This window comes from Vigna unguiculata, chromosome 3 (assembly GCF_037176805.1).
Source record: "Vigna unguiculata cultivar grain cowpea cultivar isolate G323 ecotype 2 chromosome 3, ASM3717680v1, whole genome shotgun sequence".
In the NCBI taxonomy this organism is placed as follows: Eukaryota; Viridiplantae; Streptophyta; class Magnoliopsida; order Fabales; family Fabaceae; genus Vigna; species Vigna unguiculata.
In genome coordinates, this window is record NC_140794.1 from 53,371,140 (window position 1) to 53,398,830 (window position 27,691).

At 32.0% G+C, this 27,691-nt stretch overlaps 2 pseudogenes; one reads left to right on the forward strand and one right to left on the reverse strand.

Annotated features, from left to right (window-relative positions):
• Positions 1 to 5,067: 5,067 nt before the first annotated feature.
• On the reverse strand, positions 5,068 to 13,034 carry LOC114175759 (phospholipase A1-Ibeta2, chloroplastic-like; annotated as a pseudogene).
• A 7,644-nt stretch (positions 13,035 to 20,678) lies between these two features.
• Positions 20,679 to 24,897, forward strand: LOC114175505 (uncharacterized; annotated as a pseudogene).
• The last annotated feature ends 2,794 nt before the right edge of the window (positions 24,898 to 27,691 follow it).

Below are 27,691 nucleotides of genomic sequence, written 5' to 3' on the forward strand. Positions count from 1 at the left end.
TTTGATGATAAATTTATTCCCCTAGATATAAAACTAATAAAACAATTTTGATTGTGAATTAAAAATAATCATCACTTTTGTTTGTGGTTAACCAAATTCAGCTTAAACTAGTGTTCCCTACTTTATTTATATATATAGGTAAATTTTAGTTTTAGTTGTTATAATTTCTTATAAAATTTTTTTTATATTTTTTGTGATATTTTTACTTTATATTTTAAAATATGTAATTTTCATTTTGTAAGACCTATATTTTATTTTCAAATATATTCAAAATGAACAGAAAATTTACAGTATAAATATAATATAAGCATTAATTTCTTATCTCATTTTAAAAATTTCTCTCACTAAAATCTTTTTTCTCTAAACTCTCTTCTAATTAATAGAAGGTTCAAGGTGTTTTTTGGATTGTCAGATTAGCATTCCGAGAACATGAATATGTTCGTGAAACAATTTTACAAATTAAAACATAAAAAAATGATTAAACTTGTTTTTTTAAAAATTGGGAAAACTAAATTGTAAGTGGAAAATCAAAACACAAAAAAAAATTATAGGTTAACCTTATTTTCTGTACATCTGCAATAAAAAGTTAAAAGCTATTAATATATAAAACTCATCTATTTATTGAATCTTATAATTACACATTCAACTTCATTGGTTAATTAAATAATTAAGGAACACCAAGTAAGAAAAGTGTAAATCCTGTTCAACTTATGTCAGCTCAAAAGTTCTCTTGTTTTAGAGCGTTTTGGTGTTGTTTTTTCCTTTTAGTGGATACAACAGCACTTTGTTTTGTTTTGTTGCTATTATTAGGTTATTGGATGTAGTAGTTTCTTTTTTTTTAACCTTTGCTGACTCGAAATGTTGAAACTGGTGGGGACTGATGTGATTTGAATTTAGCCATTACTTTTCAATTTATCAGATTAGCACATGTTAAACTCAATCTGTTTAACAGACGTGTTAAGCTACAACTCGAAGTTTTTTTTTTTTTTTCATTTCATTATTTCATTACAAATGGCGTGCCTTCACTTGAAATAACTATTCTATTAATTAGTATTTAAAATTAAACATGAAAATCGTGTGTTAATTAGTTTGTTTATGTTGTATTTCATAAATTCTGGGTCCGGACAAATGATTCTAGACAGACATTATTGACTTCAATAACAACAAATTATAAAAAAAAAAATGATGTCTTTGATTGAGGGATTACAATTGATGATAATTATTGAGTTAAGATCGTGATTAATCTTATATGTTGCATGGCGTGAGAAGGATTGCAATTCAATTATTTCAATTTGGACTCAGGTAAAACAGCTATATGAGTAATTTGTATTTAATTTCTAAAAGATTAGAATTTAATTATTTAAAATTTGTGGGGAAGTAGAAAAAAAATAGTGGAACCACATTAAGTTTTGTTTCTTGGTGTTCTATATTTTATTTTACAATGACGATGATGAGATTTAAATTTGAGATCCTATATAATTTGTCAAAATCTTCAATCATTATACCAAACTAGTGAGTTATTTGTGTATCATTTTTACTTGTTAGCATTAATAGCAGTTTCTAACCAACATGAACATAGTGGGAAGTGACAAATTTGAGGTTGCAAATTGCAATTGTTTAAAATGATGTTTTTTATTAACATAATGTTCTGATGGCTGAATAAGATAATTGAAGTAGTAATTTGTGTAATGATGTCTTTAAGAATTTTTTTAATTCTCTTAAAAAATTATTTCATACATTTGAGCAATGTGGAGTTCATGATGAAATTCTTTAAAACTGGTGGAATAAAATTTAAATTACAGGATGGTAGTGTCCATATGTTTAGTGAGGTAACGTATGTTCTTTAAGTTTTGAAAAGTTATTCAGGATTATTAAATATTCTATAGTATATTTAAATATTATCTACTAATTAGTGATTATAATTCCGTATAACGTTTTCTAGATTGTGTATATCCTGTTAAAAGATTGCGTTTGTGACTGTGTATTTCAATTATAATATTTTTATTTTAATCGTTATCTAAAAATAAAACGATTTAATGTATGTTTATTATACCATGTTATAATTGTATTGCGATAAAGAAAAAAATATAATCATAAAAATTAGGAACTTTTAAAGAAGATGAAATATTAATGTTTACCTACCAATTGTCTGTGTCAATATTTTGCACTAAAAATGCATATAATATGATCGAAGTAAAAAAAAAAAGAAGAAGAAAAGACAATATAATTTAAAAAATAAAATAAAATAGAGACTGCTTTTTAAAATAGGAGCTCAACATAGATAATTATATATAGGTTTAGACAAGTATGCTAATAATACATTATTTTAAGTGAAGTTAATCGGGAAAGTATTTTCTTACAAAAAAGAAAAATACATTAAGCAATCCTTTTATTATTATTGTTATAGATGAGAAAAAAAAAAATTGTAGTTTAATAAGTGACATGTGAGTGTGTTGAGATGTTATGATGCATAAATTTGACACGAGCTTTCTTGTTCAACTTGCTGTATTAGGTGATATAATGAATGTAGTTTAAGTAGATATTAAGAATTTGTGAATATGGAACTTCTATTGTGTTCATAGCTTCATCATAATTTAAAGAGGTATCTTATCTTAAAATGATAGATAAGGTAAACTTTGAAATTGAATAAGGTTCTTATGCATGAACTTTGAAAATATTTGTTTTGATATTTGTGAATACTTCAAAACTTTAAAATTAATGTATGATGCTGTTCATAAATTTGAAATTTTTCAGCATAAAAATTTCTGTTGTCAACGAATTAAAATTTGTATGATCTCGTTATCTTATTAATAAATGTTTTAACAATTATATATATCTTCAACATTATTAGATTTCTTTTGTTTTTGTCCTGTACATTATAATTCTTTTTTCACAGTTGTCATTGTTATATTTTGAATATCAGAGAAATCACACATAAATATCTAAAGGTATTTATCCAATTGCATCTGCGCAATTTTTTTTAAAGAAAAATATACTTTAACACATTTTTTTTAACAAAGACAAACTACCTATTTAGATTAAAAAAAATTATTACTTCATTTTACTTTAAAAAAAAATATTTATTTTAATTATATTTATAGCAATTTTGTTAAATTTGTCAAACAAATTTTTGTCAAAATATAATTTTTCTTTCTTAAATTGTTTTCGTCTTTAATTTTCAATGAAAATTTATTTTTATTAAACTTTTTTATCCACATTTTATTGTCATGACTTTAAAATTAATTTCTGCACTTATCTCCAAAAATAGTATTATTTAGTAGTGAAATACAGACCATAAACACAAAATAATTATAAGAAAAGAAAGATAAATCATCAATGGACGCGATTAAGTTTTTTTCCTAACCAAAACCTTCTAAGACGTGCATCTCTCACTACTATCACATTATATCGAGTAACACAATATTAAAAAACAACAATGAAATATAATCATAAACCACACAAACCAACTCTGATAGTTGGCACACTAAAATAACAACACAAATATTTATAATTAAAATAAATAACAAAACATAATAGAAAAAAAATACGCAGACAATAACGTAATTTTATAGAAAGAAAGAAAATTATATACCTTTCGCCTTAACTAAGAGAAAATAATAAAACATCTTTTAAAAAAGAAAAAAAAAACATAAAGATAACATTAAGAGAAACTATATTTTTTCTCAAATACTAAAACAATAATAAGAAAATGAAGAGGTTTTGAGTTGTTCCCATATTAACTCTCTCATATTATTATATTATATTATTGTCATATTAACTTTTCTTCTAACTTTTCATTTTTCTTTCTTTCTTTGTCTCAAATACTAAAATAATAATAAGAAAAATGAAGAGGTTTTAAGGTATTTCCATATTAACTTCTCTCTCATATTATATTAAAGGAAAATATTATTTGACTGCTAAATTTTAACAATTTTTTCTTACAATCTTAAATGACATTTTTTAAATAGCTTTTCATATTTTTTATTTTTTTATTTTTAATATTTTAAAACTACTTAGAAAATAACATATATTATAAAAAAGAGTTGTAAAAAAATTAGTATTCAAAATATCTTTATATTATATTATATTATCGTCACATCATTATTTTATTATCTTTTCTTCTACCTTCTCATTTTTCGTTCATTCTTGTTTATCGTCAGAATTTATAATTTCATTACTTTTAATGGTTTTAATACATTTTTATTTCGATTGTTATCATTATTAAGTTTATCTCTTGCCATCGTTTCTTTGTATTATAAAATGAGATTTTAATAATAATAATTTATTTTTAAATTACAAAACTTATGCATTATTTATACTCTAAACAAAAATAGAATATTAAATTTACGTTAACCTATCATTTATTTTATTCATTTAAAAAAATTATAAAATACTTAAATATCATTAGTCAGGACTCGAAACATGTTCAAGTCAACTTACACAACAACCACACTTGACCACCATCTACCTCCATGGTCGACAGCTTCGCTCCATCACAATCCACAACTCCCACATAGATCTTCACAACAAGCTCAGCAGTTCGATCCAAAACTTGAAAAACAAAAAAGGATAAAAGATAAATAACACTAACCTTCTAAGAAAATGAAAGAAAATAAAGCATTAACCTTTTCTGTTTTTGGAATACAAAGAAAATAATGGATAGCTTGTACATCGGGTAAAAAATACATCACTGTAACAGTAAGAAAGAAAAAGGTGAATATCTTCTTACATTAATGAATAGTTTTTACGATTAAATAAAAAATATATCATGCTGGAAAAAAAATCGTATTAGAAAAATCACACACTATTTCATTATAATGTTAGGAAATATGATAAATAAGAAATTTCTAAATTCTAAATCCTAACTTTTTTAACAGTGAAATAATATGTTCCTTTTTTTCTTTTTTTTAAGTTTGAAAAATTATATTTATTTTTCAGAATAGCACAATGCATTAAATTTTGAATAAAATTATGTTGAGTGGGGAACAGTTAACTTAAAAGAAGATTCGTAGAAGCAGGAATAAAGATAGGATTTGGAGAAGTATTTGTAATGAGGATAATCCGGCGTCAACGAAATTCGTAAAATATATGTAAGGTTTGTAGCACCGGCCAATAGTTTGAACTTGTACAAGTCTAGTTCACACTTCACTCCCTGTCCTCTTCTTTTCGGAAGAAGCTTGACATGGTTTTTGCCTCTTTTTCCCTCACTTACACCCACGTTGCATGTAAGTCACAGCACTAAGTGGTAGTAAGTAATGTTTAGAAGTCAAATTCCTAAATATGCAAAATAGATTCGTCGGTTGTTGTTTCGACTTTATCTGCGTGGTGTTTGATGAATAATATAATGTTTGATGAAGTTGGTAGGAGAGTGATGGTATAATTGTATTCACATTTATAATTTATAATTGAATTGAATTCAGGAGGGACTGGGCAAACAACCAGAGATAGAGAATGAACCCTGTCTTTCAAGGTTCAGACTCAAGGCCTTAGCCTTGCTGGTATAAAGTTTTTTTACATTGCCACCCTGATGCTGCATTAACCTGGCCAAGCTTCTCTTCGCATTCGCTCTAAAAGGACAATTCGAAGCCAAAAACCCATCAACAAGGTGCAGGTAAGCCTCCAAGTCATGACAGCATGCCATGTCAGCATCCGGCTTCAAATACGGCGACATCTTTGTCTCCACGCGCAGCTCTGTCCCCATGTGCGAGTACTCCTCCACCACCATGTTCAGTACCCCACCCACCTTCGACCTTCTCAGTTTCTTCTCCACTTCCTCACTCACCAACATCCCGTGTTGGGTATTGGGCTCCCTTCCTATGTGGAGAAAAGGCCCAAAATTTGAGAAGCCCATGTCTCACTTAAACCTAGTGGAGAGGAGGCTATAAAATAAAGAGAGAGGCAGAACAATAGAGTAAGAATACACTGAAAGCCCTAACACATAGAGGGAGAGGTAGAGGGAAAATTCTGTTCACGTTTTTCATAGAGCTGTCGCAGTAAATTCGGCGCTGCGGATTCGTTCACCGTTGGATCGGGCTGAAATTTTTACAGCAGGTTCGGAACTCATTGCTCTTCATTCTGACCGGTCGGATCTTTGATACGAGGTCTGAGTTGGGAGATATTAATTTCGCACTGCAGCAGTGATTTGTAGAGGTTTTCCTCTCTTGTTCTTCTCTATTTGAAAGCTTTGTTGCTTTGTTATTTGGTTGGGTGTTGGCACTAATTTGTGCTATTGATTGAGACTCTTTTGTACTCTTGTTGATCATAGTGAAGCTATTTCTTTGGTCTGGACGACTCGTGGTTTTTACCCTTGATTTGAGGGGTTTTCCACGTTAAAAATCTTGGTGCCTTTATTTGTGCTTTTGGTGATTTATTATTGCTGCTCTTTGATTATTGCTCCTCATAGATTCTTGCAAGTTAGGGGAAATTATATCCGCTGCATTCTCTGGTATATTGTTTGTTGTTGTTTTCCCCATCAGAGTGGTATCAGAGCCGATGGTTAATACCGGCTCAGACGAGTGCATGTCCCTGTATCGAAAGTCTTCCTGGCAAAGAGTTCCAGGTAAGCGTGTCCCGTTAAGATGAACGGCGGTACGAGAAGGGGTACTCGTGGTTGGGAATGCTTCCGCTGGAGGGGGAGTGTACCAATGTGGTTGAAGGGACTCACCCTTGAGGGGGAGATTGTTAGGAATCCAAGTGTGAGTCTAAGTCCCACATTGACCAGAATTGAGAAAGTAGAGCACCATATAAGGATCAAGGCCCATAAACCCATTGCCTTAAGGTTTTGGGTTGAGAGTGGTGTCAATGTCTTATGTGGTTGGGCTCAGATCTCATTGGTGTTGTTCTCCCCAGTGAAACCCCCTCTGTAAAACCGTCAGAGTGGCATCAGAGCTCTTGGTTGGGCTATATTTACTTGCTTGAATGATGGAGGCAAATGCAAAGATGGTTGCTTTGAATGGTACAAATTATCATTTGTGGAAGGGCAAGATGAAAGATTTATTATTTGTCAAGAAATTGCATCTTCCGGTCTTTGCTACACAGAAGCCAGATTCTATGTCTGAAGAAGAATGGGACTTTGAGCACCAACAGGTATGTGGTTTTATTCGGCAATATGTTGAAGATAATGTTTATAATCATATTGCTAATGAGACACATGCCAGAGCTTTGTGGGAGAAGATTGAGTCTTTGTATGCTTCTAAGTCGGGCAATAATAAATTGTATTTGTTAAATTGCTTGATGAATTTGAGGTACAGGGAGAATTCTTCTATTTCTGATCACTTAAATGAGTTTCAAGGGCTCCTAGATCAATTGTCAGGAATGGGCATAAAGTTTGATGACGAAGTTATGGGATTATGGTTGCTTAATACTCTACCAGAGTCTTGGGAGGTATTTCGGGTTTCAATTACGAACTCTGCCTCGAATGGTGTTGTTTCTTTTCAGATGGCAAAGAGCGGTGCTCTTAATGAAGAGATGAGAAGGAAGGCACATGGTTCTTCATCTCAGTCTGAGATGCTTGTTACAGAAGCTAGGGGGAGAAGTCAGAAAAAGGAACATAAAGGTGGTAGAGAGAAGAGTAGGAGCAAGTCCAAGTCAAGATACAAGAATTTAGAGTGCCATTTTTGTCATAAAACTGGACACATTCAGAAATACTGTTTTAAGTGGAAAAAGGAGAACAAAGACAAGAAGGGCAAACAGAGAGAGAATGATCATGATGATGATGATCGTGTCACTACTGCTACAGATGGTGATCTTGTTCTTCTTCGTGACTTTGAGTCCGTTAATCTTGTATCTGATGAGAGCATGTGGATTATTGATAGTGGTGCTACACTGCATGTTACACCTAGGAAGGAGTTCTTCACATCTTACACTTCTGGTGATTTTGGAGTGTTGAAGATGGGTAATGATGGTGAGTCTAAAGTGATTGGTGTTGGTGATGTTTGCCTGCAAACCAACATGGGAGTGCAGTTGTTGCTTAAAGGAGTCAAACATGCTCCAGATGTTCGTTTTAATTTAATCTCTGTGCAGTTGCTTGATGATTGTGGTTATGACAATCACTTTGGTTCTAGTAAATGGAAGCTCACTAAAGGTAACTTGGTTATGGCCAGAGGGGAGAGACAATCTAAATTGTATTGGACTAAAGCTTTGGTTGCTAAAGACAGTGTGAATGCTATGTATATGGAGGCATCTTTGTGGCACCGGAGGCTTGGTCATATAAGTGAGAAAGGGCTTAACTGCTTAGCTAAAAAGGATGTGCTTATGGGATTGAGAAATGCAGAATTGGAGAAATGTTCTCATTGCATGGCTGGTAAACAAACCAGAGTATCTTTTAAGAAGCATCCACCCTCAAGGAAGTCAGAATTACTTGAATTGGTGCATTCTGACGTTTGTGGCCCATTAAAGGTAAAGTCATTTAGTGATGCAGTTTACTTTGTTACTTTTATTGATGATTGTTCCAGGAAGCTATGGGTCTATGCTCTTCAGCGGAAAGGTCAAGTACTTGAAAAGTTCAAGGAATTTCATGCTATGGTTGAGAGGCAATCAGGCAAGAAGCTGAAATGCATCCGTAGTGATAATGGTGGTGAGTACCGTGGACCTTTTGATGTTTATTGCAGGCAGCATGGTATTAGACACGAGAAGACTCCTCCTAAAACTCCTCAGTTGAATGGTCTAGCGGAGAGGATGAACAGGACCTTGGTTGAAAGGGTTACATGTATGCTTTCAGAAGCAAAGTTGCCTAAGCACTTTTGGGGAGAGGCATTGCTTGCAGCTGTGCATGTTATTAATCTCAGTCCCGCAGTTGCTTTGAATACTGAGGTGCCAGACAAAATTTGGTTTGGTAAGAATGTTAGCTATGATCATTTGCGTGTCTTTGGTTGCAGGGCATTTGTTCATGTTCCTAAGGATGAAAGATCCAAGTTAGATAAAAAGACAAGGCAATGTATCTTTATTGGCTATGGTGAGGATGAATTTGGCTACAGGTTTTATGATCCTGTTGAGAAGAAGCTTGTTAGAAGTCGTGATGTACAATTCATGGAAGACCAGACCATTGAAGACATTGATAAGGTGGAGAAGACCACACCCGAGAAAGATAGTAATCTCACTGATGGTAATCCGATGAGGTTGCCCGCTCACAATTTGGAGAATGTTGAAACGGAAGCTCAAGACAATGAGCAACATGGTGATGTTGATGATCAACAGTTTGGAAGTGGAGTAGAGGTTTCAATTGATGATGCTCAAGAGGAACATGATGATGATGACGATCTTGGTGATATACCTGAATCACCTCAAGTCCAACTCAGGAGGTCTAATAGACAAAAACAACCTTCTACAAGGTATTCCTGTGATGAGTACATAACCTTGACTGACGGTGGAGAACCTGAGTGTTTTGAAGAGGCTTTGGATAGTGAAGAGAAGAAACAGTGGCTGGATGCAATGCAAGATGAGATGAAATCTTTGCATGATAATCACACTTACGACTTGGTGAAATTGCCTAAGGGCAAAAGGGCATTGGAAACTAGGTGGATTTTCAGGGTGAAACAAGATTCAAATTCTACACTTCCAAGGTACAAGGCCAGATTAGTGGTGAAAGGTTTCAGACAGAAAAAGGGTGTTGATTTCAATGAGATTTTCTCACCTGTGGTGAAAATGTCATCCATCAGAACTGTGCTAAGTTTAGCTGCTACTCTTGATTTGGAGGTTGAGCAGATGGATGTGAAGACAGCTTTCCTTCATGGTAATTTGGAGGAAGAGATATACATGAAGCAACCTGATGGTTTTCTTGTTAAAGGCAAGGAAGAATATGTGTGTAGACTAAGGAAGAGTCTATACGGTTTGAAGCAGGCTCCAAGGCAGTGGTATAAGAAGTTTGAGTCTTTTATGTGTGAGCAGGGTTACATGAAGACTACTTCTGATCATTGTGTCTTTGTTAAAAGTTTTTCTAATGATGACTTTATTATCCTGTTATTATATGTTGATGACATGCTTATTGTTGGAAAAGATATTTCCAAAATTGACAGGTTAAAGAAGACACTTGGCGAGTCTTTTGCCATGAAAGACTTGGGAGCTGCTAAAAGGATTCTTGGCATACATATCTCACGTGATAGGAGAGAAAAGAAGATTTATCTATCACAAGAGCAATACATTAGGAAGGTGTTGCAGAGATTCCAGATGGAAAATGCTAAAGCTGTGAGTACTCCTCTTGCTACTCATTTTAAACTGAGTGTTAAACAGAGTCCTTCAAATGAAGTTGAGAAGACCAATATGAGTAGAGTTCCTTATGCATCTGCGGTGGGCAGTTTGATGTATGCGATGGTGTGTACAAGACCAGATATTGCACATGCTGTTGGTACAGTTAGTCGATTTTTGTCAAACCCAGGTAGAGAGCATTGGAATGCTGTGAAATGGATTTTGAGGTATCTTCATGGTACAGTTGATATGAAGCTTTGTTTTGGAGGTGATAAACCTACTTTGATGGGTTACTCAGACTCAGATTTGGCTGGGGATATTGATTCCAGAAAGTCCACTTCGGGCTATTTGATAAAGTTTGCAGGGGGAGCTGTGGCTTGGCAATCAAGACTACAAAGGTGTGTAGCGTTGTCTACTACAGAAGCAGAGTTCATTGCTATTACTGAAGCATGCAAGGAGGTGTTATGGTTGAAGAAATTCTTGCAGGAGCTTGGTTTTAGGCAAGATAACTATTCATTGTTTGTTGATAGCCAAAGTGCTATCCATCTTGGTAAGAATCCAACTTTTCATTCTAGATCCAAACATATTGATGTGAGGTATCATTGGATACGTGATGCTTTGGATGCTAAGTTGTTGGAGTTGAAAAAGGTTCATACAGATGATAATGGTGCTGATATGATGACTAAAGCATTGCCAAGAGGAAAGTTTGAAGTTTGTTGTGAGATCGCCGGTTTGGCGGTTATCTCCACATAGTTGTGAGGGGGAGATTTGTTGGGTATTGGGCTCCCTTCCTATGTGGAGAAAAGGCCCAAAATTTGAGAAGCCCATGTCTCACTTAAACCTAGTGGAGAGGAGGCTATAAAATAAAGAGAGAGGCAGAACAATAGAGTAAGAATACACTGAAAGCCCTAACACATAGAGGGAGAGGTAGAGGGAAAATTCTGTTCACGTTTTTCATAGAGCTGTCGCAGTAAATTCGGCGCTGCGGATTCGTTCACCGTTGGATCGGGCTGAAATTTTTACAGCAGGTTCGGAACTCATTGCTCTTCATTCTGACCGGTCGGATCTTTGATACGAGGTCTGAGTTGGGAGATATTAATTTCGCACTGCAGCAGTGATTTGTAGAGGTTTTCCTCTCTTGTTCTTCTCTATTTGAAAGCTTTGTTGCTTTGTTATTTGGTTGGGTGTTGGCACTAATTTGTGCTATTGATTGAGACTCTTTTGTACTCTTGTTGATCATAGTGAAGCTATTTCTTTGGTCTGGACGACTCGTGGTTTTTACCCTTGATTTGAGGGGTTTTCCACGTTAAAAATCTTGGTGCCTTTATTTGTGCTTTTGGTGATTTATTATTGCTGCTCTTTGATTATTGCTCCTCATAGATTCTTGCAAGTTAGGGGAAATTATATCCGCTGCATTCTCTGGTATATTGTTTGTTGTTGTTTTCCCCATCATCCCGGGAACCCTCGTTATAACATCCTGGGAATTCACAATTCTCAGCACTTTCACGTTTTGGCCAGTCAGTTTCTCCCCGAAGGCCCTGTTACCCACCCTCGGCCCACCAAAAGAAAAAACAGCCACGGGTGCCACGTCACCGGCGCACGCGCTCACGTCATCAGCCACTAACAGAGCCAGTGCGGCACCTAGACTATGTCCCGTGATTGTAATGCTCAGTGTTTCCCCTTTGTAAACTTCCATTAACCTCTTCACCTCTTCGATCACGGATTCCGCCAAGCTACCCACGTGGGTGCCTCTCGTTTTATAAAGGCTCAAAAACCCGCACTCCACTTTCGCCTCTGTCTTCTTCTCCTCCTCCGCCGCCTCTTCGGAAATGTTTATCATCTGGGCCCGCATGTTCTCGGCCCACTCCAGACACGTGGCGGTTCCACGCAGGGAGATCACGATATCCCGCCTACCTAAACGCGCAATCTCTCTCCTGTCATCGCAAACCGCCACGAACCCGACCCAGCTGGACCGCTGGGTCATCCACCCGAGATCCGGGGCCACGTCGTCCACCCATTTCGGTAACCCGATTGATGACGTGGCGTATAGGGATTTCGTTACCCTGTAGGATCTGTCGGGTACGACCATGTGGCGCGGGACGGGTGGCTCCTCCGCTGACATGGCAGGGTTGGAGTGGAAGGAATGGTACGCGGCTTGCACGAACTCTCCGTAACGCACCACTTCTCGCCGGAGATTCTCATCCAGAGGGTCTAGCATGCCTTTCCAGTCGTGGCTGCCGTGGTACTCTCTCCACCGGCTGCCGAGGACGTTTCGCGGGGAGTACTCCGCTGTTTTGGAGAGCAGCCGCTGGAGGCGGTTGAGGTGGCGCGGTGACATTTCCTCGGTGGCTTTCATGTCCGGCCAGAGACGGGCAAGGTTGAGGCTTTCCAGAATGTTCTTTCCTTTCTTCTCCACTGTTGTCGCCGTGCTGTTACTGGTGCTTTGAATTGCGACTTGTTCTTGTTGGTGCGGTGGTGGGTTGTTGAGTTGAGTTGGGGATTGCTTGTGGAGGAACTTGTCGAGGTTTGATAGGTGCAAGCGCGTGGAGTCGGTGGAGGTGACCGGTTTGACGTGCTGAGGAGAAGAAGAGGTAGTTGGGAGTTGGGTGGTGGAAGAAGGGTTGAGGGGAGAGGCACGGCAGCGGAAACTGGCGCGTCTTGTCTGGAACATGTGAAGGTTGTGTGCGGGTATGGTGGAGCTGATCTGCATCATGGTTGATAAGGGATTTTGGAATTGCTGAAAGAAGAGGGTGAGGGGGATGAAGGAGACACCGTCAACTCAACCGAATGCCCAGGATTGTGGCGGAACACGAAACCAACTATCACTGGAGGGAACAAGACAGCTATTTAAAGAATTGATGTTTGGGTTTTGCCATCGCTTTTGGTCAAATATTACGGAAAAAACCTAGGATATCCTCGACGTGACTTTTGAGGTATATGCAAAATTAAAGCTGCACATAATAAAATACTGCTCTGCGATAATGCTTTCTAAATGGAGATCCACACTTTTTATCTATCTTCACTTTATCATCATTTTGTTTCAGAACAAATAAAAAATAAAGGACATCTCTAAATTTAAAATAATTTCAATTGAATAACATTTTTTACATTTTATATGCAAGTTTCAGATAGTTTTAAATCATGTTATTTTATTATTAACGATAGCTTATATATATATATATATATATATATATATATATATATATATATATATATATATATATATATATATATATATATATATATATATTTATTTATTTAATGTACGATTTTTTTTTCAACTTTGATTCAAAATTAAAATTCTTTCTTTTCAAAATTTTAATATATTTTAGTTTTCATATTTTAAAAATGAATAAATATAGTCATTTTAATCTAATTACGTTAATTTTTTTTGTATGTGTAGAACATGTTTCATGTCGGTATTAGAGTTGTTTACACAATTTGACACATTTTCGATTCAATATTTATTAGAAAATACGTTCGATACCTAAAAAAAATTAATGTAATTGGGTTAAAGTTTTTAAAGTTTAGAGACCAAAATATATCAAAGTTTCGGATGAGGACAAATTTCAAATTTGGATCGAAATTCAGGGACTAAATGTGAAACCCCCCCTTAATTAAACCATCTATTTTTCTCTCTCTGTAAGAATCCAAAAACACAGCTACTTCCACCCTCCCCCTCTGCTCTCAATTCCCCTCTACACTTCTCCTATTTGATCATTTCCCTCACCAATTCCTTGCATTTGTGACCAGATTCTGGAAGAATAGACTCAACTGAACCCTCTGGTGCTTCATCCCTCAGCTCCCTTCCTCCTCGGTAGGTTCCATTTCTGTTTTAGTTCAATTCCAGTTAGAATCCATCTCTTTGTCTCTGAATTCTGGGTTTAATCATGGGATTCTCTCTTCTCTATGTCTTGGTGATGAACTTATAAGTTAATTTAAGATCTCTGCCTCCTTGATACCAATCTAACTTCACCAAGCTCAAATCTTAGCAAAAGAGGTAAGGGAAGCTAACATTCACTTAATTTTCGAGTATTTAGAGTCTTTGTGTGCTTGGATAGTATGATTCTTTGCTTAATTACCGTTTGGAACTACTTGTTGTGTGTAATTGAGATTTGGCACAAATTTCGTAACTCTGCATGTGAAGAATAGTTTGGAAATCCTTATAATTTCGCCCCGGCGAGTAGCTCTCGCCTGAGCGAAAGTATCAGAGAGTTACCTCTATTGCTGTGCGAGGTCTCGCCTAGGCGGGCTATGGTCGCTTGAGTGAGAGATCCTCTCGTCTAAGCGAACCAACCTAGCCTTAGCGAGAATTCGCTCAGATTTTCGGGTTGCCCACTGTAAGGAGTCTCGCCCAGGCGAGAGTAGTCTGCCTAAGCGAGATTACTCCCTAGCCTAGGCGAGATTCTCTAGCTTAAGCGAATTTCACTGCAGATTTATGTTATCTTCTCTGTTTTAGATGCACAATAACTTTATTTAGTGAGATAATATGATGTTTGCTTATAGTATGCTGGATGATCATGATTTTTAGTATATGCATATAATTGTATGATGAAAGTTTGAGGAATGAGATTGTGAAGGGATGAGATGGAACTAGGATTTCATGGGAAATTCTAAGAAAAGTACTTAGTGTGTGTAAGCACTTAAGGACTCAGATTTGGTTGACATCCTGACGCTCCAATAATCCATTAAGACTCATGTAGAGTGTGATGGGTTATGTCGTGAGGAGTAGCAAGAGGTCCTAGTCTATGGACCCGATCAGTCATAGACGCGAAGGGGACTTACCTTGGGAGTGGTTGGGTGATAACCCCTTGAGCCTAAACTCTGCAGAGTTTGGGAACCTTCACAGGTGCAAGCTACTAAGAGATCCAATGTGCTTACATAATCCAGATATTGAGTTTAGAGTCGTGTACTTGTGTGTCTTGTAGTGGTGACTTTATTAAATTCTGATGGGTGTGAAATTATTTATCTACTTATATTCATAACTTCACCTCTTCATTTATATTTGGTTAGCTTACCCTTTTTGTCTGGCTTGTGTCCTTATGAATGTCTTCTTTTGCGATGACCACCTATGACTTGGTGTGAGCAGAGAAGGATCCAGGTGATGGTACCCCTCCCTTGGACCGGATCTGACCCACGGCTTCTGGTGTTTATATTGTATTTTGGTTCATGTTTTTAGAATAAGGCATTTTTGGGATGTACATGTTATATCTTTCCTTAACATAAGTTCTGTGAGTAGTTGGAAGTTTAAAACTGTTACTTGGAATGACTGTATTAAAGCCTTGTATGATTTTTCTGACTATCTGTTTTGCTATATCATAATATGATGTTTTGTAACTATTAAATAAGATGTTACACCAAAAACATACTTAACCTTTTAATATATTATATGAAATATTTTTAATATATAAATAATATTCTGATATAATAATTGGTTATATAATTTTATAAGATACTATACTATAGAAGTTAATTCTTTAATATTTTTAAAATATAATGATATAATAATCGATTACATAATATTTTAGGATATAGTATTTGATTATCTTCAAATAATATAATATAATTAGGAAGTAGTACATCTCATCATGAATACTAGGTATTCAATCCATAAACTCAATTATGAGACTTAATTTTCATATTTTCATTTTCTTTATTTAGTATCATTATATAGATAAACACTATTTTATTGACTTAATGAATTCTCTGATATCCATCATAACTAATTATGAATTTTATCTCACTGCGATGAAAAGATATCGTTTTGAAAAAATTGGGACAAATACTGATGAACATGGCCACATACATATACCCTCTGACATTATATTTTCAGCAAACTACAGAAATGATGGCAATTCATTATCGTGAATAGAACCCTGATCTCCTCCAGCGAAATCATACCTGGAGCCAATATAATGAAAAAAGGGTGCAGAATCTCAGTCTTTCGCTCACTGTACAGCAATGGAAAAAAGGAAAAGAAAAAATAATGAATATGGTTGTAATTTTAGCTGTAAAGAAAAACTTGATGGAAGGAGCAGAGAGGATCCATATCAGACAGTAATAAGGCATTGGCCAACGTGGAGCCTGCCAAGTGCCAACCCAACCTCCATTCATTCCAGAACCACTACAGTTTGCAGACAACACTCTAAACTACTCAACCACATTACAAAACACATCTAAGCTTTGCTTCTATTCCATGTTCCACATATCTATTTACTATGACATGTCTATAATACAACGTTTATTGCATTTAAAATAAAATAAAATACGTAATTAAGAAAATTTAAATGTGTCAAAGTCAAATGAGCAAAAATCACAATCTTATTCATACAATTACAATATGTTGATATTTAATGAACTTAATAGAGGTGTAAATTAAGACCATGAAAGTTGGAAACAAAAGAAATGCAGTATGGTCATGTTCTACAAAGTTCTGCTACCTATGCTTAACGGTGTCACTCGGTTTTAGGCGAAATTGACCGATTTCTCCCTCCGGAAATCACATGTCAACAAAAGCATTTTCTTGGTAATACGTGGTTTCAGTTTGACTTTTCGTATCACGCCAACAACTTCTACTGTTTGTGAATTTTTTTGTTTGTTGTCAATTTCGCGTACGGTTCTTATATTTTTATTTTTATTTTTTCCCTTTCGGAAACACTAAGATTAAACAATGATACGATATAGATAGTTGTTGAGGTCATATTTGTCTATAGGAATGTATGCGTGTGAAATATTCAATTTTCATGGCCTCTATGGTTGTTAAACTTACCAAATATAATATTTTCCAATTCACAGTTGATATAAATATTTTTTGTGCATGTGTGAAAATTTGAAACTTTTTTTTAAAGTCAAAACATGTTACTTGTCTTCTGAAAATCAGACCTGTCTCAATATAAATTTTGTCTTAAAACTGGGTTTTCCACAAATATTATCATCAAACTAATATGTCGTGTATCTTTTTAATTCATAGCAGGTTAGGGAGTGCAGTAATAATATACGTGTTTAATTTGTGTGTTGATCATTTCAAGTTTCAAGGGCGAAAAGGTTTGATCGGAGAATATATATACTTTTCTATATAAAATATGTTTGAACATTGAATGTACGAAAGGCATATATATATATATATATATATATATATATATATATATATATATATATATATATATATATATATATATATATATATATATATATATATATATATATATAGTTTTAGACATGAATTTATACCAAAGTCATGATTTTGTACCAAAGGCAATACCTAGTTGTAGACATTTATATACATCCATATAATGTTGGTGTTGGTCAACCAGGCCTCAAATATTAGACATTTGTGACGTACGTAGTTTAATAGCTTGAGTTTGAAGTTGTTTGTGATGAAATGATGCATAAAAATTCGAAAGCTTGGTGATAGAAATTCAAAAGTTTTAACAAGTCGGTTTCAAGGGTTTTTCTAAAGCTAAGCACACAAATCATCTTTGTTTGGTTGCTAGGAAATGGGAGAGAAGTTAGTTTGTAACAATATGTTTTGACTAATATGGTGAAGTGTGGTGTGTACATGATGAATAAAAAGCTGCGAGGAGTTGCAGTGGAATTGTGTAGTCAGAAATACTTTTATATTTTTCTGAATTCTAGTCTTACTCTTACTTTTCAATAATATCGTTTATGTTTGGAATCGCACGTAGTGCGAGGAATGATTAAAAACTTGATATTAGTTATTTAATCTTACAGAAATAATTGAAATACCGTAATCATAAAATTAAATGTTATATATTTCGATAATAAATTTTAAACCATTTATCATAATAAATAATAATTTTCCTCTCACATGTTTAATCTCCAATTTCGTTGATACAAATTTATACTACTTATTGTCAATAAATTTATCCTCAAATATGTCTTTGTTATAAAGATAATAATCATAATTCGTTTGTTTGAGAAAAATAAGATTATTTTTTAATTATATATATATATATATATAATGTTATTAATTTTATTTTTAAAAGAATAAAAAATTATTTAATATGTAAATTCAAATCCATTTATAATATAATAACTGAATGATATTTTTTTTAATTTTCTTTTAGTTGACCCCAAAAATCATATTTTAATAATAGAAATAATTCCATAAAACTTTATAATAGAATCTAGTTACAGAACTTTTTATTAAAAAACTAAAATAAGTATTATATTTTCTAAATAATTAAATTGATAGTGTCCCATATGAATATTGTGTTTTCTATTAAAAATTTAACATAATTACATTAATCAACATATTTTATTAATTTTTTATCTTTACGTCCTCGTAGTGTCTTAGAAATTTCTAAATAAATGTGGTTAGTGTGTTTGAAAGCTGTCTATCAAATTTCTTTTTCTAAAGCACAGAAAAAAGTGAATTGAATGTTCATTTACATTCATTTGGATTTAATTATGTTGGAAAATACACGTGAATTTAAATCTCACGTTGAGTAGAAATAAGAAAGTGAAGCACTGTATAAGAATAAAAATTTATAAATTCACTGCTTTAAGATTTTGAGTTGAAAGTGGTGTTAATGCCTTATGTGGTTGGGAGGTCTCATTGGAGAGATTGTTGGAAATCTAAGTATGAGTCTAAGTCTCACATTGGGTAGAAATGAGAAAGTGAAATACTATATAAAAATAAAGACTCACAAAATCATTGTCTTAAGGCGAGTTTGACCTCAAGGGATTATCATCCAAACCTCACAAGGTAAGCCCTATTCGCACCTAGAACTTGATCAAGTCCAATTACTAGGACCTCTTTCTTCTCTTCACCACATAACCTACTCTGCTCTACTTGTTGTGAGTAGCATAATAATTCTCAAATCAATCATACATACCAACCATTACCTAAGTAATAGTCCACACTTGCTACAACACACCAAAATGTCACATAAGGTTGACAGTTAGACTCTGATTCACCTGCTCAACGACACATCCATTCGCTAAGCTACAAGAGTCCACTCGTCTAGCAACCAGATGGCTCGCATAACGAATGATTCACTGAAAATCTTAGAGATAAATTCTTCCCAAATTCACCCAGTAAAGATATTCTCGACTAACGATTACAAAGTCAATAAACTGAGTAGGTACTCGACCAACGACACCCAAATTAATGAGCATCTGACTTTGGGTCTAAAAGAAATATCAAATCCACAAATACTTCTAAGTAAACAGTACATAAACAAATACTACTATGTTTATTTGTCTCTTATTATAGCACAATAGGTGATAATTATTAACAAGAATAAATCTTCGTCCATTTAATTTCAATTCATCAAAGAAAAATAATGCAGCTTAACTAAGGAAAAGACTAAGAATATCGATAAACAAAAACAATTAAAATTACTGTTAAAGTATGTAACAAACATTGGTCAATATTTGAACAGAAAACTCTTTATTTACAAAATTTCTTTAGTTATTTAACTTTTCCAAAAGCTTTTAAAAATCACCTTTGGGACATGATTTTATATGGATTGCTTTGTCTCCAAGTGCAAACAAAAGAAAGGTTAATTATTGGGTGCTTTTCCACTAACGTGCTTAATGCTGATTATCTCCCACTATATCACATTCCATGCCCCCAACTTTATTCAGCCGAAATACTCCTCTAATGGAATCCTCAACTTTATTCCTCTCCAATCAACAAATTATTTTCTCTTTTTTATGTTTATAAGTTTAAAATCTCACTCCATAGTGAGAATACTCAAAGTGTAAGTGAAAATCATATATCAGATAAAATAAACAAGGTTAAATATTATATAAAAATAAATATTTATAATTTCATTATCTGTGTATGTATGTGTATTTCTTTCTTTTTCAATTAGTTTATCCTTTTTCTCTGTGTTTACTTCTTGTTTGGCTTTTTTTTTTGTAATAATCACCAATCTTAGTGTGAACAGATGTGAAAACTTCCGGTGATCGTGCGAATGACAAAGACGGTGATGTTTAGTGTAGACATGTTTGTTAACACTTTTTTGAATCCCTTTTAGAACAGTTTATTTTGTAATTTCATATTCTATGAGCAATCATTTTTAACAACTATTTCATGTTTAAATTCTACTTGTGGCATTGTTTTGTGTCTATGATACTACTGTTTTGGTATATTTTGGATAAATATAGAAGGTTGATTCTCATATACATCAGTGGCATACTCTAATTTATATTATAATATAAAATATCTTATTTTAATAATTTTATATTACTAAAATGAGATGTTACATTAAGGTACTGAATTAAAGTGATGTTAAATATTTTATACGTATAAGAGCAATAATATATATATATATATATATATATATATATATATATATATATATATATAATCTTTCGATAAATATAAATCATATGAAAAATATATATAAATTAAATCGTCAGAAAATAAATATTAAATAATATAAGAATAATGTTAAAACAGTTGAAAATTATTTCGTCTTTGGATAATAGAAATCAGGGAACAGACAGCCATCATTTCCTCTTAAATGCGCGAAAGTGAAGCTTTGAGAAAGTTGGTGGACACTACCACTACCCAACAGAGTTCCACTCTTCGGTATCAAATATTTTAAACAGTAAAATTATCAATTCACACCAAAATCCTTTTCAAACCGAATAAAGCTGGCTCTAGATACTAATTAAGTAACTAATATATTGTAAATATTTTTATTTTTACCTTTATGTTTGATTAAAGTTAATTTCGTATTTATTATCTTAAATATTTATATTTTACTTTAAAAATACTCAATACAAAAACTCTTCAGATTTCCTCTAGTTGTATGAATTCAATCTTTTTTGAGTCAAGGAGCTGTACAATGCAACAGTATGATAGTAGGTAACACATAAATATTCCGTATTATATAATAAATACTGCATATGTGTTTGCATTCATACGATATAGTATGAACCCGACAATGGAAAGAAATTTGGAAGATGAAGAAAAAAAAAAGAAAAAAAGAAAAAAAATAGACATGTGGCATCATTCATATAATGCATCAGCAAGGGTTGCAGCTTGAGAACAGATATACCGTAGGATTCTGATTTCTTCGTACATAAACATTGTGATGTTTTTCAAGGAGAAGAACATGAACTCATTTATTAATGATAAAATTGAAATATAAAAATATATTATTAATCTTGCAAGAACATGCTCTACCTTAATTAGCTAGTGTCCCTATAAATTTATTTTTAAAATGCAGAAAAGTATGCAAGATCCATGGCTAATTAGAAGCAACGGATATTGATATTCGCAAGCGGTATATATTTTAATATTTATTTATAAATAGATTGTGTGTGAATATTATACTATTAGTATTTTTGAATACATGTTATTCTAAAAAATTAAAATTAAAATTTAGTTTGTTTTATTAAATTTAATTTATAGTTTATTAGATTAAATTAAATTTATATTTAATTTAATTTATATTTTTTGTGATTTTATTTAAATTTTATTTAAAAAAATTTATAAAATATCTTTTTTTATATATATTTACAAGTATACACATATTTTAAAATACTCATGTTCAATCTGACCTGTTTTCATCTCTAAGTATAAGATAAGACTCTTATAATTAATGCTATGATTATTTTGTGATGACAATGAGTACGTTATGTTATATAGAAATTTTGTACATTCTTTTTATAAGAGTTGGAACACTTCTAGTTAAATATCAGATTTTAAAATATTTAAATCAGGGGCGGAACTATTAACGGACAGGGGAACCACGACTCCCCCAACCATTTTTTGTTTCACTTTTTTTTCTATATATTTAAAAAATAATATTTAAAAATTATTACTCTATTTATATTAATTACTTTTATTTTATTTTATTTTCTAAATATTTAAAAAAATATATTTATATATTACTACTTTATTAATATATTATTACTTTATTTATATATTATTACCTTATTTATATTAATTTAGTTTGAAAAATCTATTTTAAAATTTAAAAATCACGTTTTGTTCTCTATTATAATTTCTTATACTTTTCTATTTGGTTTCTCTCTTCCGTGTCTCTAACTCTTTCTCCCCTTTTATTTCCATCTCAATTTTCACCATCAATTCCTTATTATTTTCAAAATTAAATTGCACTACGGCAAAATTGAAGAGTTAAGGAACACTTTGGACCGAACAATTTCTTCTTTTAAGTAAGTTCATCTTTTCCTTTTTATTTTTGAAGCAATATGTTTCTCTCTTGTAGGTGGCTTTTCTACGCTCTAGGCATATATCTCTGTAAGAGATCATAAAATCATGCTTTAATTATTGATCAAACTCTTCTTTGTGTAGATAGAGCTATTTTAAGCTTTGAAGTTGTGTAAGGGAAGAACAAGATTAAGAATCTATTCTAAGGTAAGGGAAGCTAATCATTTAGAAGTTATTAGTTTTCTTAAAATATTGAGTCTTGCTTTTAAGATTTAATTTTGGGTATTCATAATTTTATCTTTTTGTAAATAGGTGAGAGGTGAAAATTTTATATTAGAAAAATTATAATAAAGAGTAAAAGAATTGATTCTTTTTTCAAGAGGAAGGCTTGTGATAAAGATGAAAAAAATGCATCTACGTCATCTAAAATTGAGAAACTTCATGAGAATCCAAATATTGAAGAAAATGAAAAACAACTCTCTAAGGTTCCCAAAGTTACACATAATGAATTTGAAAATACTTTAGAACGTGATGCGGGAAAGCGTCTTCAAATTTGGCAATACCCACAAAATCAAATTGATGAGGTACGAAGGACTTATCTAAAATGGGGTCCATATCAAATGCGTCTAGAAAATTATCCATTTTCTGGTAAAGATGATTATCCAAGAAGATTTCAGTATACATGGTTTAGCTTATTTCCTTCATGGTTAGAGTATTCGCCATTAAAAGATGTTGCATATTGCTTACCGTGCTATCTTTTTAGTAAAAAACCAAGCGGACGACCTGGCTCAAATGTTTTCATTGTTACAGGTAATTGAGTTTATTTTCATTGAATTCTAATTGGCAATAAGTTTATTGTCATCAACATGATTTAACTTTTTGAATGTTATTTTATAGGTTTTAAAAATTGGAGGAAAGTTAATAATGGAAAAAATTGTGCTTTCCTTAAACACATTGGGAAGGATCCTTGTTCACCACACAATATTGCAGTGTCTGCTTGTCAAGACTTGTTAAATCAAAATTGTCACATTAGGAATGTTTTGGAAGTGCAAAGCTCAGATCAAATTATGAAGAATCGGTTACGTCTCAAGACTTCAATCGACACGGTTCGTTTTTTATCACTTCAAGCTTGTGCTTTTAGAGGTCATGATGAAAGTATTGAATCGAGGAACCAAGGTAATTTTCTTGAGATGATAAAACTCATAGCATCACACAATGATGAAGTTGCAAAAGTTGTGTTGGAAAATGCTCCATTCAATTCCAAATATACTTCACCCAAAATTCAAAAGGAGTTATTGAATATTCTTTCTAGAAAAGTGAAAAATCATATTTGTGAGGAAATTGGGGATTCCAAGTTTTGTATAGTTGTCGATGAAGCTCGTGATGAATCAAAAAAAGAGCAAATGGCTCTTGTTTTGAAATTTGTTGATAAAAATGGTTTTATTCAAAAGCGATTTTTTGATATTGTGCATGTTAAAGACACTGTAACAATAACTTTGAAGAATGAATTGTGTGTTGTACTATCTCGACATAATCTTAATGTTTCTAATATCCGTGGTTAAGGGTATGATGGTGCTTGCAATATGAGAGGAGAATGGAATGGATTACAAGCATTATTTTTGACTGATTGTCCTTATGCATATTATGTTCATTGTTTTGCTCATCGGTTACAACTTGCCTTGGTTGCTGCATCAAGAGAAGTTATTCCAATTCACCAATTCTTTTCAAAATTGACTTTCATTGTCAATATTGTTTGTTCTTCTAGTAAACGTCATGATGAGTTACAGGCTGCCAAGTTAGATGAAATTGCATATTTGTTAGAAATTGATGAACTTGAAAAGGGTAAAGGGGCAAATCAAATTGGTACTTTAAAACGAGCTGGGGATACCCGTTGGAGCTCCCATTTCTCTTCTATTTGTAGCTTGATCAATATGTATGATGCAACTTGTTTAGTTCTAGAAAAAATTACTGTTGATGGATCTACTTATTCACAACATGGTGATGTTGATAATGCTTACAAAAGCTTGACCTCATTTGAGTTTATACTGATCTTGTATTTGATGAGAGAAATTATGGGGATAACAGATGTTCTTTGTCAAGCATTACAACAACAATCTCAGGATATAGTTAATGTTATGCGTCTAGTTTGTTCTACAAAAGGACTTATTCAAAACTTGAGAGAAAATGGTTGGGATAAGTTATTAAAAAATGATATACTTCAACATTTCATTATTGATGCTCGTCAAGATTCAAATTTGAAGAATTTATCAACAATGCAAGAGTTATGTACATGTTTGGCAACAACAAAAAAGTCTGAAGTTTACTACTTGATAGATAGATTACTTCGTCTTATCATGACTATTCCAATTTCTACAGTTACAACTGAAAGATCTTTTTCTGCAATGAAAATAATCAAGAACAGGTTGAGAAATAAGATGGATGCTGAATTTTTAGCAAGCACTATGATAATCTATATTGAAAGGGATATTGCAACTAGCTTCAGCTCTGATTCAATTATTGAAGATTTTAAGTCATTGAAAGAGCGTAAAAGAGCACTCTGAATAAAGGTAACTTTTGTTTTATATTATTGTTGATGATAAACTTTATGTTACTCTTTCATATATATTATTGTTATATTGTTTAGATTCTATTGTCATGAATGTTTATTTTGAATAAAAAAAATTATGTAAAAAAATTAATTTTTTTAAATTAAAAAAAATTATTATTTTTTAATTAAAAAAATTATATATAACAAATATAATTTGACACCCCTACAATTTTTGGTCAAGTTCCGCCACTGATTTAAATTATGTTAAAGCTCAATTATCATAAAAGTAAAACTTAATTTACTTTTATGTATAATGTATATTAACTTCATCCAAGTAATACACGGTTATCTCATCCAATAAATGTATATTAGAAAACCAGCTTTATTAAAGGTAAAACTTTGAGATTTTTAATAGTTTTCTTTACATGTTTTAAAATGATATACGCCTCTAGGGGGTGTTTACTTTGAATATAAAACTATAAATGTATGAGATTTGACTTTTACCTTGTTTTTAAATGTTTGCATATGGATCTTATGTAAAATATAAAAGTAGTCATATATCTATATTATATATAAAACTATATTTTGGAGAGGTTAAAGGGTGATATGTATTTTTTTCTTAAATTATATCTTTTAACGTGGTCAACGAATATGAATAGACAAATAAATTAATAATTACGTTTACTAAAAAACTTGATTGTGTGCATTAGATCGATCTAAATCTAAGTACTAAATAAGAAATATTGTCGATTTTATATATATTTTTTCTTGTAAGCTAATTTTGTAATGAGTAATAATAACACCTGCATCTCCTTTTTTCTGCATATTGTTTTTTGAATTGGGTGGATGAATCGTTTTGAATGGGAGATGTTGACACCCAGAAATTATGGTCTGCTTTATCGTTTACTGTTCCTCTTATGCATCATGCAAAACCCATGCTTCTCATGTTCATATCGTAACCATAACTTCAAACTTCTCACACTTCACTGCACTCCTCTCTTTTCTTTATTTTGCAGAGAAATATGTACTGGTAGATAAGAACTCTTCATTAATTATAAATTATTATTTTTCATTGAAGTCAAAATATGATTCACATTAGTGAGAGTCGAAGAAAGTGTGTTTATCTGAGAATATTTGATTTGATGAAATATTATTTTTCCATTGAGTATGAGAGACCACCGACCGACAATTAACGTGTAAAACGAAAGCGACCTTAAGCACACCTTAAACACGCAGGGACTCTGAACACGCTTCTCAATTTTCAATAATAAAAATGTCCAATATCAACTCCATGATAGAGATATTCATTTAGTTTATTTAGTTTATACATATATTACCCATTTAACTGTTTTTGTTGTCTATTTCTTCATATTCCCTATTTTCCTGCATTTTGTTAATGAGCAACGCCACCTTCTTTTACTTCTTCAATAGTAAAATAAAAATGGATAAGGAATTAAATACGAATAAAATAATAATGTTAACTTTTTTTTAGGAAAATAAAGGTTATAATATTCTAAAAGTTCTTGTATTATTACGTGTTTACTAACCATTATATATACATATAGTGTTAAACATTCAGGACATAAATATGGCGGGATTTTTGCCTTTTGTGTTTAAAATGTCTATGATACGATAATTGTAGTGTACTTTTAAATATGTTAGGTGATAAGTGTAACATTGATTAATTAAAAGAGAGTGAGCAAGACTATAATGAAATTTTTTATTTTGGTTATATGAAAATAAAGGAGTGACACACTTTTTATATTTTGTATTTTTTACGCCATAGGAATTATCAAGTTACATATGTAAAAGTATATTGTTGTATTATGGAAGACGAAATGAATTGTGAGTAGGTGTATATAAATTGTTTCTCCTGTAAAACAAATTTTATTGTGGTTCATGATGTTAGATTCACTGCATCTCTTATGTAAGGGACATCATGTATTTATATAAAAAAGTTAGAGTCATCTATTTGTTGGGTATACTTTTCTTTTATATCTTGTATTTTATACACCATGTGAATTATCGAGTTTTGAAGAAGTATATTTGTTGTGTTTTTTTTATCTTGGGTGGAATGAATTGTGAACAGATGTATATAATTATTGTTTTTCTTATAAAAGGTATTTTATTGTCGTTCATGAGCATTCCAGAAATGTTTTAGTATATTATTTAATTATTTATTGGTAAAAAGAATTGTAAAACTATATATTGATGGTTTAGATTAAATACTAGTAAGTAATTATATTACTATTTAAAAACCTATGCACATCCACTCTTTCAATCTCAAGTATTTTAATTGAAAGTTAAAAGAGTTTTTAGTCCTTACAAAAAATGTTAATATTTTGAGTCAATGTTGGTTAATTAATATAATATTAAATTAATTATCACATTAAAAATATTAATATTTAGGTTTAATTTTTATTATTTAAGTATAATTTAATGGTGTAATATTTTATATTAAAAACAAGAGTCATCTATATATATATATATGAAATGAAATATCAAATATCGCATCCAATTAGTTGTTTTAATAGTTATCATAAAAGAGTTATTTTGTATCTTTTCTTTTTCTTTTTAACCCTTTTAGTTTATCTGTTAAAAATAATTTACTTACTAATCAATAAAAAAAGGTTCAAATGAGTAATAATTATTATTTAAAAAATGATCTTCTGTTTTTGGTTACTCATATATAAACGCCCTTTACTCTTGAATATAACAAAAGTAATAATCTACGTAAATTAAAAATCTAGTTAGTATAATTCAATTGCACAAGTCCATTTAAAAAGCAAACTATTTTGCTATACTAT